This window comes from Grampus griseus (genome assembly GCF_964374135.1).
Source record: "Grampus griseus genome assembly, chromosome: 17".
NCBI lineage: Eukaryota > Metazoa > Chordata > Mammalia > Artiodactyla > Delphinidae > Grampus > Grampus griseus.
In genome coordinates this window covers 28,657,663-28,674,843 of record NC_139011.1, presented here as the reverse complement: position 1 = coordinate 28,674,843, position 17,181 = coordinate 28,657,663, and positions in this window count along the sequence as shown.

Here is a 17,181-nt window from a genome sequence, read left to right as displayed (position 1 = left end):
TTTAAAAAGTTATATTTCTATTCATAGCAAACATAAAACAACTTTCAGATGATTAAATAATCAAATACAAATGTAAAACACCAACAGCTTTATTAAAGGAAATTAGGAGATTATTTTGGCAGTCGTGGAGCTGAGGGGATCTGTGAAAGACATTAAACACAAAAATCATTTTAAAAAAATTAATGGATTTTCTAAATAAAAATTAGCAATTTCTGCACAATGAAGGATGCAACAGCAAAGTTAAAAGGCAATTAACTGACTGGAAGAAAACAATGTACCAAATATGACAGAGAAAAGAGAAGCATCTCAGGGTTCCAGCAGTTCAATAAGGAAAAGCAAATAACCAAAAAAGGAAAAGGAACAATAGTTATAGACTGTTAGTTCTTAGAAAAAATAAAAATGGCCAGCATACATCGGAAAATATGCTTAAGCTCACCAGTATTCAGGAAAATTCAAATCAAAGCAGCAATTTTTCCCAATCAGGTTAGCAAGACTTAAGAAGATCAATAATAGCCATTGCTGACCAGTATGCAAACTGGTGTTCTCATGAACTGTTGGTTTGTATGTAACCTGGTTCAATCTTTCTGAGGCCAACTTGACAATATTTTTCAAACTTAGGATTTACATATTCTTTGACCAGGAATTATACCTTAAAAATCCATGTTTAATGTCCTTGTCCTCTCCTGCAATAGCGCTTTTGCTAGGTCCCCACCCCTTGTGTGTGAGGTAACAACTCACATGCCCAGTTCAACTAAGGATGTTCCCAAGGCTACAACTCAGTTTCTCTCCACATGTTCAGCCAAAGTTTCTCAACCGTACTCCCATGTGGCGGGGTTAAAGGGGCTTCCAGTCTCAGTTCCATTCTGTGACAGAATTGGTAGCTTCTCCCCACAACCATCTTGGTAAAAGATGAAGAACTCAACTGCCTTCTGTGTTCCAGAAAGTTAAAGAAATGAGTGAAGCAGGGAGGGTAAGAATATATATGTAAGTGGTAGGTTTTTGAGCAAATTGCAGAGCATGTGTCCTGGCCAAAGTAATTCATATTTATATGTGAAATATTCTAACTTTTTAAATAAATTTATCTTTTTATTTATTTATTGGCTGCGTTGGGACTTCATTGCTGTGCGCAGGCTTTCTCTAGTTGTGGCGAGTGGGGGCTACTCTTCCTTGTGGTGTGCGGGCTTCTCATTGTGGTGGCTTCTCTTGTTGCGGAGCACGGGCTCTAGGTGTGCGGGCTTCAGCAGGCTCAGTAGTTTTGGCCCACGGGCTTAGTTGCTCCGTGACATGTGGGATCTTCCCGGACCAGGGCTCAAACCTGTGTCCCCTGCATTGGCAGGCGGATTCTTAACCACTGCACCACCAGGGAAGTCCTCTAACTTTTAAATGGCTCATTGAGTTTAGTTGGTTCACTACTTTAAAACAAAGGGAACATAATTTGGCTCATAAGCAATTTCTTGTTAAGCCTCTAATCTAGCCTTGTCCACCAGTCCAGTATTACCTTCATTCATGGTTAGTTTCCCATGGTGGTTCCTGGTGTCCTAACCTGTCCACACACTTTAGGCAGGACCATCACAATCTGTCAGAAGCTCTAGAAGTGTTCCTCCAAAAGCAAAGGGTCTTATTATGGTCACCGGAAAGACCTCCTTGTCTCCTCTGTAGATGTATACACCTCTTCCCCAGTGACAAGTTCTGCATACCAAGGGGAGACAGTGGTGGGGAGCACCTTTAGTTAAGCCACTTAAAGGTCCTGGCACTATTCTCTTAGACAAGGGTGGCTGCTCATCTTTTCACTACAAAGTCACTCAAATGACACTTCCCAGAATAACGTAAATCTTCTTCAACTACCTTCTCTCTCTTCCTCCAGAAAGAGATGCATCTGGTAAATGATGCATTGAAAAACTTAACATTCTGTCTACTAATCCCCCAAACACATGATGACTGGTAGAAAAGCCATTCATTTAAAGAAATGCAGACAACTAGCAAATACAAAATGTGTCCTCCCTTCTTACAGAGAAAGAGTTAAGGGATAACAACCTCTAACTTAAAGAACAAGGTTACGTTATCCAGTTGAGAGAGTAGGCGCTGTTTTTATAGAGTAATGAACCACATTTTTTTCTGCCCCACAGAATTCTAATGCTGTCAAGTATGGTAAGACAGATGATCCTATTTAAAATTATATTTTACAAAGCAAAACAGATATAACTCAGTAACTGTGCATCTAATTGACTTAGTTGCCTCATTTATCACATGACTTAAGTGAGCTGATGTTTTCTACTCTGCTTCACCCATGTAATTCTTGTAATATAAGAGCTGAGACATGGTGCCAGGCGTGAGCGAGAAATCCTCTCTCCTGAGAAAAGATATCATTGGAGTGATGTTGGCTTTGGGTTCCAGTTTATTGAAAAATCAATGTCCATTTGTGCGACTAACACATATGGCTTTCTTCCAGCCTGATGATGGCTTTGGGAGGCTGACTATCACCTAATGAAGTCAGATCAGCTTACCCAGCACCCGAGTTACAGTTGGCAAAGTGACTTTGTCATTAAAACCCAGTTTATCATTCCTATTGGTGTTTTTCTTCCCATTTCAAACCCTCCTATCCATTTCTCCTGAACCCACAGTATTGTTTTTCTCTCTGTAGATAACAGACCAATGGCTCCAAATTTTAACATTTCAAAGGGACTCAGTATGATGTTTGGTGCTCAAAGGATAAACAACTTTTTCATATGTCTGTTTCTCTCATTAGAGGCAGGAAAATACATATATACGTGTATAGTCCTACTTAGTCTTGACTCAAAATAGACATTTTTACAAGTCAGAGCCAGCTTTGTAACAGGCTCAATTGAAATTTGTCAGCCTAGCTGTCTCAGATAAATCAACAAGGTTAAGTTTGTCTAATGTGTTGTTATGTTCCAATAAACAGAGTCCAGCTGACATTTTACGTGGGCTTTTAAAAAAAATTAATTACCGGTAAAGTAACACCATTTCCCTATTTATTAAATGGAGTGGCAATCTAAATTGCAGTGCTGGGTTTTTTTCCCCCAGTGTTCTCTTTCTGTGGAGAATACCCCCAGAGTGATAGTCACTGGCAACAGAAACTCTGGCAAAGCAGTGGGTTTTTTTCCCCCTTGAGATCTGCCAAGAGTAACAAATAATTCTGTCAGGAAGTGCCAGCTCAGCCACTAACCATGGTTACTAGGTTCTTACTTGGGTCCATCATGTGAAGACCTCCCTCTCTGTTAGTTTGGAATTTTATTTTATTTTTTTTTTTCTTTTTGCGGTACGCGGGCCTCTCACCGTTGTGGCCTCTCCCGTTGCGCAGCACAGGCTCCGAACACGCAGGCTCAGCAGCCATGGCTCACGGGCCCAGCCGCTCCGCGGCATGTGGGATCTTCCCGGACCGGGGCACGAACCCACGTGCCCTGCACCGGCAGGCGGACTCCCAACCACCGCACCACCAGGGAGGCGCTGGAATGTTTTGATTGCAGGTATCAAAAACTACCTGGCTAATGTTAGGAAAAAAGAAAAAGAAACAAGTGTATAAATTTGCAAGGATACCAAGGACATCACACAAAATCAATGGGAGGACAGAAAACCAGGAATAGAGACTGGGTGTGAACCAAGACACTTCTGTTCTTTTATGCCAAGAGGGAGGAAGTCAAGTCTTTAGCCCAAGCAGAATCTTGTAGAGCTGCTGGTGCTGTGAATGAATTGAAATGGTCCCTTTGGTTTTGTGTCCCTTGCTAAAGAGTCACTGTCCCATGTTGGAGCCTCTGGTTGACTGAGACTGGAACATTTGCTTCTATTCTGGCTGATGGTGCTCCAAAGAAAAAAGAAAGATCATTGGATGGTAATCCAACGACCTCTGGTTTCTCCCAATAAGGAAAGGGGTGTTGGTGGGGAACTGCCCTATGTAACAAATGTCCTCTACACTCAGAAGATGAGCACCTAAATGGAATATGTGAATGAAAACTGCTGGAGAGGCTACAGTTTCTCAACTGTTCAGCATATGCCTGGAACCCCCAGAACTTGTCAAAACAAGATTTTCAAAACAGAATATATGGTCATTTGTGCTCAGCATTCCTATAGAGTTGAAATCTAAAATAAGGATCTAAAGTTTGCAATACAGCAGGTCTGAACTGGTAAGTGTTATAAACTGGAGAAGTGATCCATGGACATTTTGAACGATTCAAGGTCACTGAAATCTTGACAAATGATCTTTACATGAGAGAGAGTCATGTAAAGAATCTTACATAAAGAGACATGTAAAATGGTTCCTGTAGAAAACATAGTAAATAGGGAACAAAAAGAGGAATAAGCTAGTTAGGTAGTAGAGTCTCCAATAAAAATCTTAAAGTTAGGATGAAATATAAATAGGACATAAATTCACAGTGTTGTGAAGTTGTAGTAAGGCATATCACCAAATGGTTTTAGGATATATTACATATATATATGGAAGTCCCATATATGTATTCCATACTTCTATGTGACTAAATTCAGTGAATACTTTTCAGTCTTTATTTTACTTCAGGCTCAGCAGCATCTCAACACATTGCACAGTTATCTCCTTTAATTAAAAAATTAATTTTTATTGGAGTATAGTTGATTTACAATGTTGTGTTAGTTTCTGCTGTACAGCAAAGTGAATCAGTTATACATGTTTCTGATTCTCTCCTTCTTGAAACACCCCTGTCTTAGTCAACTTGGGCTCTGTAATGAAATACCACGGATTAATAGGCTTAAACAACAAAAATGTATTTTCTTACAGTTTTGGAAGCTGAGAGTCCAAGATCAAGGTCCTGGTAGTTTTGGTTCCTGGTGAGAACCCTCTTCCTGGCGTTTAGAGGTCCCCCATCGTGCTGTGTGTTCACATGACCTCTTCTTTGTTTAAAAAGAGAGAGAGAGAGAGAGAGAGAGAAAGCTCTGGTGTCTCTTTCTCATCATATAAGAGCACTAATCCCATCAGGGGCTCCACCTTCATGACCTCATCTAAATCTGATTACCTCCCACAGACCCCACCTCCAAATATCATTACATTGGGGATTCGGACTTCAACCTATGGATTTTTGGAGGACATAGTCAGTCCATAACAACTCCCTTCTTCAGCGTGCCACACTTGCATGGTTATCCTCCTTCCTCACTGACCACTCCTGTTCCGTTTCCTTTCCGTTGTTATCCATTCCTATTTCCAGTCCTCTCTTCCTATTCTTCTTGCTCTTCCTGAATGATCTTATCCATGCCCACATTTAGTAGGCACTGAGAAGCAGATGTCTCATGAATTTATCCTTATACACACCTCTAATTTGTAAGTTCAGTTTAATCTACAAAATTATTTGATATCACTTCTTGTGGCATCAATAATACTTCTAAATGAAAATGTCAAAACTGAACTTATAACCTGCTCCTTCCCCGCCTCAAAAAAACACTAACCAACCAACCAACATACATACATACATGCATACATGCATATAGAAACAAATACCCAATCTTTTCCAGCATCCTCTGTCACAAGGATGGTACCACTATGAATCAAACTGCAATTTTACATTTATTAGCATGATTAGTACCTGTTAGTTTATTAGTCAGTCAGTCAAGATATTAATTGTACATCTCCTGTCTGCTCCAGCATTGTTCAAAACTCTGGGAAAACAGCTGTCAACTAGACAGACAGAGTCCCCCCTATATTAAGGATATATGATATACTTTTGGGAAACAGGAAATAAAAAATAAATAGGGTAATGTGGTGAGTGTGACTGAAAGGGCTGCTATAGCTAGGGGAGCCCACTGTGAAAAGGTACTAAATGATTTGAAACTTGAATGATGAAAAAATTACCTTGTTGAGAAGAATATTCAAGCAGAGGGAGGACCAACTGTAAAGGTCTTGAGCCGGAGATGAGTTTTACATGTTCTAGGAGCCAAATGTAAACCAGTGTGGCTGTACTATAGTGTAAGAGAGGGATAATGGAGGGAGATGGGGTCGGAAATATCTGTAAGACAATGATATTCATATTAGATCTTTGGAGTAAAAAAGAAGTAAAACAACAACAAAAAAAAGAAAGCGGAGTTAGCAGTTGAAGGAAAATACTGGCTTTTTATTGTACTCCTGAAACATGAGGGAAAGAGAACTGGCTTGGCATATCCTCAATCTTGAAGTCTACTTTCATACTCTCCCCTTTTTAGGGGACGTTTGGAGGCAGATGTGGGCCTTTAACCGATATAAAGGACAAAAATTGATGAGTTCAGATAATTGTGAGAGGACTGGAAATTTTGGCTAACATGTTCCTTGTATACAGGGATTGAACATAGGAATTCTATTGACATCTAATTGCTGGCATGTGCAAGCTGATAAGTGTTACCAAATGCCTTCCTATATAAGTGTGGGGTGGTGTGGAAAGAAATGTTCTTCTGTTGGCTAAATGGTGAAAGCAGTAATCTATTAAGAGAATTATTCTCAGAGACTGAATGCTAATTGATTTTATGTGCATGTCAAGAAGCCAATCAGTGGCAAGCTTGTAGCAAAATAGCAGAGCAAAGAATAATATACGTAGAAGATTGGAGTCAAATGTGGAAAACATCTGACCTTATCACTGAAAATATCTAGTTTAATGAACATAATTTTTACTGGTTCGGCACCCATAAACTCTAATGGAGTCTCTTCAATTTCACTCTGAACAATTATAGATACATGTAAATTTCTTTAAACTAAAGGAAACCAACCTTATAACTTCATAACCCTAAAATTTTTTATTGAAGTGAAATTTATATAATATAAAATTAACAATTTTAAAGTGTGTAATTCAGTGGCACTTAGTATGTTCACAATGTTGTGTAACTATCACTATCTAGTTTGGAACTCTATAGTTCCAAAAAGTGAAAACAACCTAAATGTCCACCAATGGATAAATGAATACACAAAATGTGATATATCCATACAATTGAATATTATTCAGTCATAAAAGTGTGAAGTACTGATACATCCAGCAATGTGGATAAACTTAGTAAGCATGCTAAGTGAAAAAAAAAAAAGACACAATAGGTCACATATTACATAATTTCATTTATATGATCTGTCCAAGGTAGGCAAATCCATAGAAACTTTATAATTTCTTGTATGGTGAGCAAAGGCTGATTTTTCCTTTAAGAATTGTGATAATTTTGTAACTATAGGGTCAGTACCTTATTCATCAGTTTTGTCAGTCCATAACACAGTTCTTGGAACAAGGAGAGAGAACCCACTGTATCAGTTAAGGTTCTTATCAGATTATCAGAGAAGATGACCAGGATAAATATATGAATATATCTATAACTATATAGATATATATTTTTAATAGGCATTTATCATAAAGTTTTGACCTTACACAGTTATGGAAACAGGAGAAACAGTGTATGTGAAGTTTAGTGTCTGAGTCTAGTGCTGGAACCTGATGTCCACAGGCAGATGGTTGGGAAGGGAGGATGGTTGTGGAGTGGGGGAAAAAAAGGCCAAACTGGAACCTGCAAGTCTGAGCTGGAACCCTTAAGAATGAACTGGAACCTGTATGGGTTCCTTACTGCCTCCAAGTTTCAAACTTTGATGATGAGGGTTTTCTTCAGGAGAAGCTGGTGCCCCTTTGTCACATTGCTAAACACACATCTGGGCCAGGAGTTGGAGAACTCAGAGCAGGAGATGCAGTAGGATCTGGAGGAGTTAACCATCTGGCTGCTGACACCCTCCAGCCAAGAAGCCAGGGGGTCAGCACCACCAGGCAGGAGCTGCAGCAGTGCCTTGTGCTGCACCAACCTTCTCAGCACCAGAAGCTAGCTGAGAACTGATCACATGAGGGAAATGTGGATTCTGGGAAATGTAGTCCCAGTTTAGCTAAATTGACACAACACAAATCTCCCACAATTACCGGGAATGCTTATGGAAGAAATGACTAAACCAGTGCAAGAAACAATGCTTCAGCAAGGATTTTTGTACCTTCCTTGCCTGCAGAGTGTGTGAGAAGTATTCCCTAAGACCAGAAAATGGATTGGGCACTCAACCAGCATTGTTGTTTCATTATATCTTCACAACATCCCTATGACATAATTATAATTTTTATATTTATATATTTTATAGTTATAATTTTTATTACCATTACAAAGGTAAAGTGAGAGTGGCACAAATTGTTGAAGAGCAATAGGTACTTAGCCTAGGGAGCAAATAACCCAGCTACAAAACCAAATTTAGATCTATCTCATTATACAGCCCATGCTCTGTCCACTATACCGCACTGCCCCCCGCAGGCCCACCTTGATCTCCATTTTGTGTATAGTGAAGTTTTCTGCTTCTTTCTTCTCTTTCCATCTCCCTCCCTGCCCCTCCCCTGCCAAAAAAAGGGAGGGGCATCCTTTTCTTCCCAGGTAATTGTTATTATGGATGACCCAGCTTTTTCAGTGGTGCCTGTCAAACATGGTATGAGGCTCAGCATCAGAAAGTGGGCCTTCCCTTTTTCCTCTTAGTGTACTATTCTCTCTCTCCTGGTCTCTGTGCTCTTGCCTCTGTTACTGAATCCACTTCCATCTCCTGCTACCAATAAGCTACCATGAAGTCATGAACAAGTCAGATTCTGAGACATTTTTTGTTCATCTGTTTGTCGATGAGTCTCACGAATCCCCACAAAAAAGTATGTCATTTTGCAATGACCACATACTTAATACTATCACAAAAAGGCTTAATATATACCTTATATGGCCAAAAAGGCAGATTAAAGATTTGTATACATTATTTGCCTAAGATGAGGTGTAAAATTGTGAGTAGCTAAGTTTTTTAGCACTTTAAAACCATGAGCATGGTTCTGAGCTAAGAGTTTTGTATTCATTATCTTATTAATCTATGTGACAACCCAATTGAAGAAGTAATTGTATATTGAGATTTTTTAAAAATTGGAGTATAATTGCTTTACAATGTTGTGTTAGTTTCTGCTGTACAATGAAGTGAATCAGCTATATGTATACCTATATCCCCTCCCTCTTGGACCTCCCTCCTACTCCCCCCGCGTCCCACCCATCTAGGTCATCACAGAGCACGGAGCTAAGCTTTCTGTGTTTAAAGCTTGTTCCCACTAGCTTTCTATTTTACACATGGTAGTGTATATATGTCCGTCCTAATCTCCCAATTTGTCCCACCCTCCCCTTCCCCACAATGTCCATGTGTGTGTTCTCTATGTCTTCATCTCTATTCCTGCCCTACAAATAGGTTCATCTATACCATTTTTCTAGATTCTACATATATGCACTAATATACAATATTTGTTTTTCTCCTTCTGTTTTACTTCATTCTGCATGACAGATTCTAGATCCATCCACATCTCTACAAATGACCCAATTTCTTTCCTTTTTATGGCTGAGTGATATTCCATTGTAAATATGTGTCACATCCTCTTTATCCATTCATCTGTTGTTGGACGTTTAGGTTGTTTCCATGTCCTGGCTATTGTAAATAGTGCTGCAATGAACATTGGGGTACATGTGTCCTTTTGAATTATGGTTTTCTCAGGGAATATGCCCAGTAGTCAGATTGCTGGGTCATATGGTAGTTCTATTTGTAGGTTTTTTAAGGAACGTCCATACTGTTCTCCACAGTGGCTGTATCAATTTACATTCCCACCAGCAGTGCAAAAGGATTCTCTTTTCTCCACACCCTCTCCAGCATTTATTGTTTGTGGACATTCTGACCAGTGTGAGATGATACCTCATTGTAGTTTTGATTTGCATTTCTCTAACAATTAGTGATGTTGAGCATCTTTTCATGTGCCTCTTGGATCTGTAGGTCTTCCTTGGTGAAATGTCTATTTAGGTCTTCCTTTTTAATTGGGTTGTTTATTTTTTTAATATTGAGCTCCATGAGCTGTTTGTATATTTTGGAGATTAATCCTTTGTCAGTTGCTTTGTTTGCAAATATTTTCTCCCATTCTGAGGGTTGTCTTTTCGTCTTGTTTATGGTTTCCTTTGCTGTGCAAAAGCTTTGAAGTTTCATTAGGTCCCATTTGTTTATTTATTTTTTTATTTTCATTACTCTAGGAAGTGGGTCAAAAAGATATTGCTGTGTTTATGTCAAAGAGTGTTTTTCCTATGTTTTCCTCTAAAAGTTTTATAATGTCTGGTCTTACATTTAAATATTTCATCCATTTGGAGTTTATTTTTGTGTATGGTGTTACATGTAGCTGTCCAGTTTTCCCAGCACCACTTATTGAAGAGGCTGTCTTTTCTCCATTGTATATTCTTGCCTCCTTTGTCATAAATTAGGTGACCATATGTGTGTGGGTTTATCTCTGGGCTTTCTATCCTGTACCATTGATCTATATTTCTGTTTTTGTGCCAGTACCATACTGTCTTGATTACTGTAGCTTTGTAGTATACTTTGAAGTCGGGGAGCCTGATTCCTCCAGCTCCATTTTTCTTTCTCAAGATTGCTTTGGCTTTTCAGGGTCTTTTGTGTTTCCATACAAATTGTATAACTTTTTGTTCTAATTCTGTGAAGAATGCCATTGGTAATTTGATAGGGATTGCATTGAATCTGTAGATTGCTTTGAGAAGTATAGTCATTTTCACAATATTGATTCTTCCAATCTAAGAACATGGTACATTTCTCCATCTGTTTATGTTGTCTTTGATTTATTTCATCAGTGTTTTATAGTTTTCTGAGTACAGGTCTTTTGCATCCTTAGGTAGGTTTATTCCTAGGTACTTTATTCTTTTTGTCACCATGGTAAATGGGATTGTTTCCTTAATTTCTCTTTCTGATTTTTCGTTTTTAGTGTATAGGAATGCAAGATTAAAGATTAAAGGCAGATTAAAGAATTGTATACATTATTTGCTAAGATGAGGTGTAAAATTGTTAGTAGCTAATGTTTTTTAGCACTTTAGAACCATGAGCATGGTTCTGAGCTAAGAGTTTTATATTAATTATCTTATTAATCTAAGTGACCACCCAATGGAAGAAGTAATTATATATTGAGATTTTTTTAATGAACAATCTGAGGCTTAAAGAAGTTATAAAAACTTGCTTAAGGCCACAGATAGTGAATTAGGTCCATTTGATCTCAGAGCTCTTGGTCTTAATTATCGTGAAATGATAAATTATGAAATCATGAAAGGATTTAAAACTCCTTAGCAAATTCTTCCTGTTGTCTAACAAATATCCACTGAGTGCCTACTAGGTATTCAAGTAATAATAGCAGATTAAAACACCATGGCATGGGATAAAATGAGAAATATAGTCATAAGCATATTTTTTTGTATTCTAATAGCAGTCTTTAAAGTCAGTTTCTGAAAAACATAGTAACATTTAATGAATGAAAACCTTTTTGAAGGCTCTCTCCAAAAGATTGATTTTGTTTTAGTAGACAGGAATTAAGTAAATCTTAAAACTGCAAGTTTCTGACTGAATTTTTTAAATTCAAGCTTTTGTCTGCAAAATTTATGTACAAAAGACAAACTAGCAAAAAATAGGTTTTATTTTCATAAGTTTTTCTTGCAGTGCACTGTGAGGATAGGGACCTGTAGAATGGAAGACTCCAACTCCAGCAAAATGCTCATCGATATTTCTGTGCTAGCACAGCAGATCCCCTCTCAGACTCCTTTAGATTGTACTCTTGCTATTTGTGCTATCATTTCCACTCACTCTTTCCTAATTTTTTTTTTCCTTTTCATGTTAGATCTTTAGTGTTTCCACGGTGGAAAAGCTATGAACCTCTACTGGACTGGGAAATTACATTACTTAGAGAATGCAGAGCGCAAGAATGCTGGAGACCTAGCTAACGTGATCTTCTCTAAGGTCTGTTATCTATTTGTTTTCCCACACTACACGTTAGATTCTCGACAGCAATTGCCAGTGGATATCCACTGTGTAGGGTTCTACCAGAGTTATTCTTTAATCTAGAGCTTCTCTGAGACAATAGAGTCACAGAGATGACTTCTCCACAGCATAGGATAAAGAACTATGTCTGGTTTAACATGCTTTTGTAGATATTGCATTATCTATGACACGCAGATGGGTTCTGATACAAACATCAATTCCTCCTTTACCATGTGAGTAAATTTGGCTTGGTGTGGCTCAGAGCATAATCTTTTGTAATGGCTTGGGTTTTGTTTTCTTTCTTTGTACAGGATCTACTCCTCTTTCTTGTTGGTTTTTGTTTGTTTGTTTGTTTTGTTTTAAATGTTATTACCTGAAATCCTGTTTGCAAGTATACTCAAATTTTACTTTATCAACTGAATTGCTTAAAGGGAAGTTACTTCCTTCAGTCTTTGTGAAGGTGATCTACTACCAATTATCCCTTACCCTGGAGATAGGTCCTGAGTGCCTGGTCTCTGTGTCTTTTGTCTGCTTATTTTCCCTTTTTAATCTTGATGTGCTGTGGTAATACTTACCATGTATTGAATGGCTTCCATGTACTGCCTCTCACTTTCACAGCAATCTTGCAGAGTGGTATGATTACTCTGTTTTACAGATAAAAAACTAAGACTCTAAGAAATTCAACGACTTTTCTAGGGTCACACATCAGGATTTAAATCTATATCTATGTGACTTTAAAGCTCAGAGTGACTTTGAGTGAGAAAAGTAACTATTAGAATGGAAGTAAATGTATAATGGAGGCATGGGGCTCTGCGGCTGGACTGTTTGGGCTCAAACCCTGGCTCCACCTTTATTATCAAACTAACTTTGAATAAGTTACTTGAACTTTCTTAGACATAGTTTCCTCATCTGTAGAATGGACATAAGTATATTAATTAACTTTCTGGACTACTGTGAGGACTAAATGCAATATTGCAGGTGACATCAGTGTTTAGGACAGTGGCTGGCATGTGGGAAGAGTTCAATACATGCTAGCTGCTGTTACTGTTGAACTGAAAATTGGTTTATTGAACAGAACTATTGGTGTCATGACGTTTACTTGGAAGCATCAATGAAAGTCCCTCATGATTTATCAGTTCAGAGGTTTGAGTATTTAACCATTTCATACCCACTGTCATGTGGGGCCATATCTATTCTGGAAAGAAATGATTTTTTTTTTAAATTAGTGCTTTCCAAGCTTTGGTAATATTACTACATTTTTTTTTTCTGTCCTGACTCTGTTCTTAAATGTGAAGTGGACTATTCACTAATTACCACACAATGCATGAAGTAGCCTTACCCTATAAAGCCCTGTTCCTGGAAAACAACCTTGGCTTGGGTTTAGTGATTCTAAATGTGAGGATTAGAGTCCAGAACTGACTCCCTGGAACTGCTGACCAGACAGCAGTTCACAAATCACCCCTCAGCAGGAAGAGTTCCCGGACAAGCTGGGCAGGATCAGGACTTTCACTTCCCATAAATCTCCCACCAGCCATTGTCCTTCTTTCTGGGAACCACCATTATTGCTTTCCATTTTCCCTCCCTTCCTCCCTCCTTTGCTCCCTCCCTCCCATCCTCTTTCCTTCCTTTCTTTTCTTCTATTAGGGAATTAAAGCAGATATCAAAACCAAATACAAAACTAACCCTTTCATATGCCCTGTGTCTTTCATACTATGTGTGCTATGTGTATATAAACTTGGAAAGTTAGGACTTCAAGGGCAGGGACTTTGTCTGGTCCTTCCCTGAACGATTCCTAAAAAAAACAGAACTTCACACTCTGTCAGGGTCATGTTCTCAAAACAAACATATATTCATGAATGTTAATCTTACTCAGTGTTCTAAGACATTGGCCATAATACCTCAGATATATTTGAAGAAAAATTATGTTGAAGTAATATCTATAAAAGTAATGAAAAATTGGGCTTTTGATTTTGGTTGTAAGGATGATCTCTGCAAAAGAAAGAGAAGGCCTGGGTGCCTGGACCAACACTCTCGCATCTGATTTGTTGTACAACATCTATTAAATGCACAGTGGTTTTAACCACTTAAAATATTGAGGTTGATCCTAAACTGTCCTTCTTGGATCGGGTATTTCCTAGTGTTTTTCTATACTGGAACATTCCTCACTTTGGTGAGGTGAGTCAGCCTTTCCCAGTTCTCTATTTGGCTCATTAACTGAGTTGCCCCTCTGCCAGTGATTTCCAAACACCAGTCTGTGACAAGATTTCACCAGTATGAGGTAAAATGAGAAAAATAAGGATAATGTAGGGACTTTTTCTTATGGCTAAATTTATTTAATTGAAAGAAAAGCAATTTACTCTGAGATTATGTAACTCCTATATTTTTGTGACAAAGAGGTCTTTACTTTATGAAAAGATTGGCAAAAGAGGAAAATCAGGGAACCATGGCCTTAGACTCTGGGATATGTGAAATGGAGAACTGCTCTAGGCAACACATGGTATGTGCACATGTATGTGTGTGTGTGTGTTTATGGCCAGGTACCCACCTCAAGGGACCATGTGACTGGACAGTCTTTTAAAGGAGGTTTCTAATGGGGGACTCATGGGACCTGTTATCACCAGTCAGATGGTTGCTAAAGCAGAGGAGTTCCTGAAACAGAAGGGGCACCTATTCCATCCTTACAGACAAATCTTTAATATTCTCATTTCTCTCTTGGGATATATTTTCTTCCTGCACTTGGTGTCCTTTTTAATCTGATTTCACCTGAATGAAATTGTTTCATAAGGATAGCCTTGATGAATAGTCAACAACTTAAAACAGGAAATGAATGAAAAGAAAAAATGCTTTGATGATGTTCCTAATAATAATGGTACTTTAAATGAATACCATGGCTCAAGTTTTTTAGAAAACAGAATACACAGCAAAGCTTGATTGATCATGCTTTATTGGGAAGTGCAATCTCAGGATAGCAAAAAAGAGAGGAAAAAAGAAGTGCTTTCACATACATAGTGCATTTACTCATCTTGACAGAAATTTTAAAAGTGAGTGATCTAATTAAAATTTTGAGAAGCTGCTTTTAAATGCCATTTTTGGATGTCCTTAGTGATTCCATGGTAAATAAGTGAGTGAAGTCCTCAAGAGGGTGAATGACTGGCCCAGGTCTATGTAGTTGAGAAGTGGCAGAGCTGTATTTAAAATCAGGCTTAGCTCCCGAGCTAATGGGTTTTCACCATTCCTGCAGATTGGCAGCACAGGGCTTTTAGAAAAATATCTGGGACAAAGATTATTATTCCAGTTTTAGAGAAAGAGGAAATAAAAGCACTGGCGAGCTTAGTAATCTGTCTAAAAACAAACTAGCAAATTGAATCCAACAGTGTATAAAAAGAATTTTATAGGGAATTCCCTGGCAGTCCAGTGGCTAGGATTCAGTGCTTTCACTGCTGGGGCCTCGGGTTTGATCCCTGGTCAGGGAACTAAGATGCTGCAAGCCATGAGGTGCGACCAAAAAAAAAAAAAAGAATTTTATACCTTGACCAACTGGGATTTATTCCATGCATGCAAGGTTAGTTCAACATTCAAAAATCAAATGATCATAATAGATGTAGAAAATAATATTTGAAGAAATACAACACTCATTCATAGTGAAAAAAAACTCTCAGCAAACTAGGAATAGAGGGGAACTTCAACTTGTTAAATAACATCTGCAGAAGCCTATAGTAAACTTCATATTTAATGGAGAGAAACTTGAAGATTCCCCACAAAGATTAGGAATAAGGCAAAGATGTCCCCTCTTACCACTTGCTTTTAACATTGTACTAAAAGTCCTAGCTAATGCATTAAGACAAAAAAAGGAAATAAAACGTATACAGACTGTGAAGGAGGAAATAAAATGTCTTTGTTTGCAGGTGACTTTATTGTTCATGTAGAAAATCCGAAAGAATTGACCAAAAATTGCCTGGAATTAATAAGCAATTATAACAAGTTTGCAGCATACCAAGTTAACCTACAAAAGTCAGTTGCTTTCCTATATACCAGCAATGAACAAGTGGAATTTGAAATTAAAAACAATAACATTTATATTGACACCCCAATGAAATATGTAGGTATAAATCAAACAAAATACGTACAAGATTTTTAGAGGAAAACTACAAAACTGATAAGAGAAATCAAATAAATAAATAAATGAAGAGTTAGTCTATGTTCATGGATAGAAAGACTCAATATCATCACGATGTTTGTTCTTCCTAACTTGATCTATAGATTCAATACAATCCCAATGAAAAACCCAGAAAGTTATTTTGCAGACTCTAGTGTTTATATGTGGAGGCAGAAGACCCAGAAGAGCCAACACAATATTGAAGAAGGAAAACAAAGTTGGAGGAATGACACTACTCAAATGCAAGACTTGCTATAAATCTGCACGAATCAAAATAATGTGGTATTGGTGAAAGAATAGTCAGATCAATGGAACAGAATAGAGAGCTCAGAAATAAGCCCCCACACAAATACAGGTGACTGATCTTTGACAAAGGAGCAAAGGCAATACAATGTAGCAAAGATCGTATTTTCAACAAATGATGCTAAAACAACTGGGCCCTCACATGCAAAAAAAAAAAAAATGAATGTAGACATAGAGTTTATACACTTCACAAAAGTTAACTCAAAGTGGATAATAGACTTAAATGTAAAATGAAAAACTATAAAACTCCTAGAAGATAACATAGGAATATAGATCTTGGGTTTAGCCATGACTTTTTAGATACAATATCAAAGACATGATCCATGAAAGAACTAAATTAATTTCTAAGTACAACTTTTCTGTGAGTCTAAAACTGCCCTAAAAAAATAAAGTCTGTTAAAAAACAAAAAAACTGCAACAGACAGTGAGTGTGTGGGGATAAGTTTTGTTAAAAGAGTAGTAGACACCTAGAGAGAGCACTAGACGGGGACCATGGAGAATTGCTTCTAGACCCTGCTCTGCAACTAGTCAGCAGTACCTTGGGAAAATAACACCTTCTCTAAGCTTTACTTTCTCGTATGAAAAAAGAAGCAGGTGGAAACAGTGTTCTCTAAGGTTTCTTTGCCACTCCCATTTGCTCAGATTTGGAACAAAGCAATTAAGTCTACTTTTGGAGAGTTCACATAAGTGATGGGATTCCTCAGGAGCTGAACAGGTCCTCTTACCCCAAATTGTCACCTTCTCTGCCTGATGTGTCCTTCATTAGAGACTCACTTGTTTAAGTCCATCTCCCTGCACGTATTTAAAGCAGAATAATCTCAGCCCTAACCTTGCTCCCTACTGTAGCTACCCTTAGGAACTATTATATCTTAAGGCATAAAGTTAATTAGTATGTATTTTG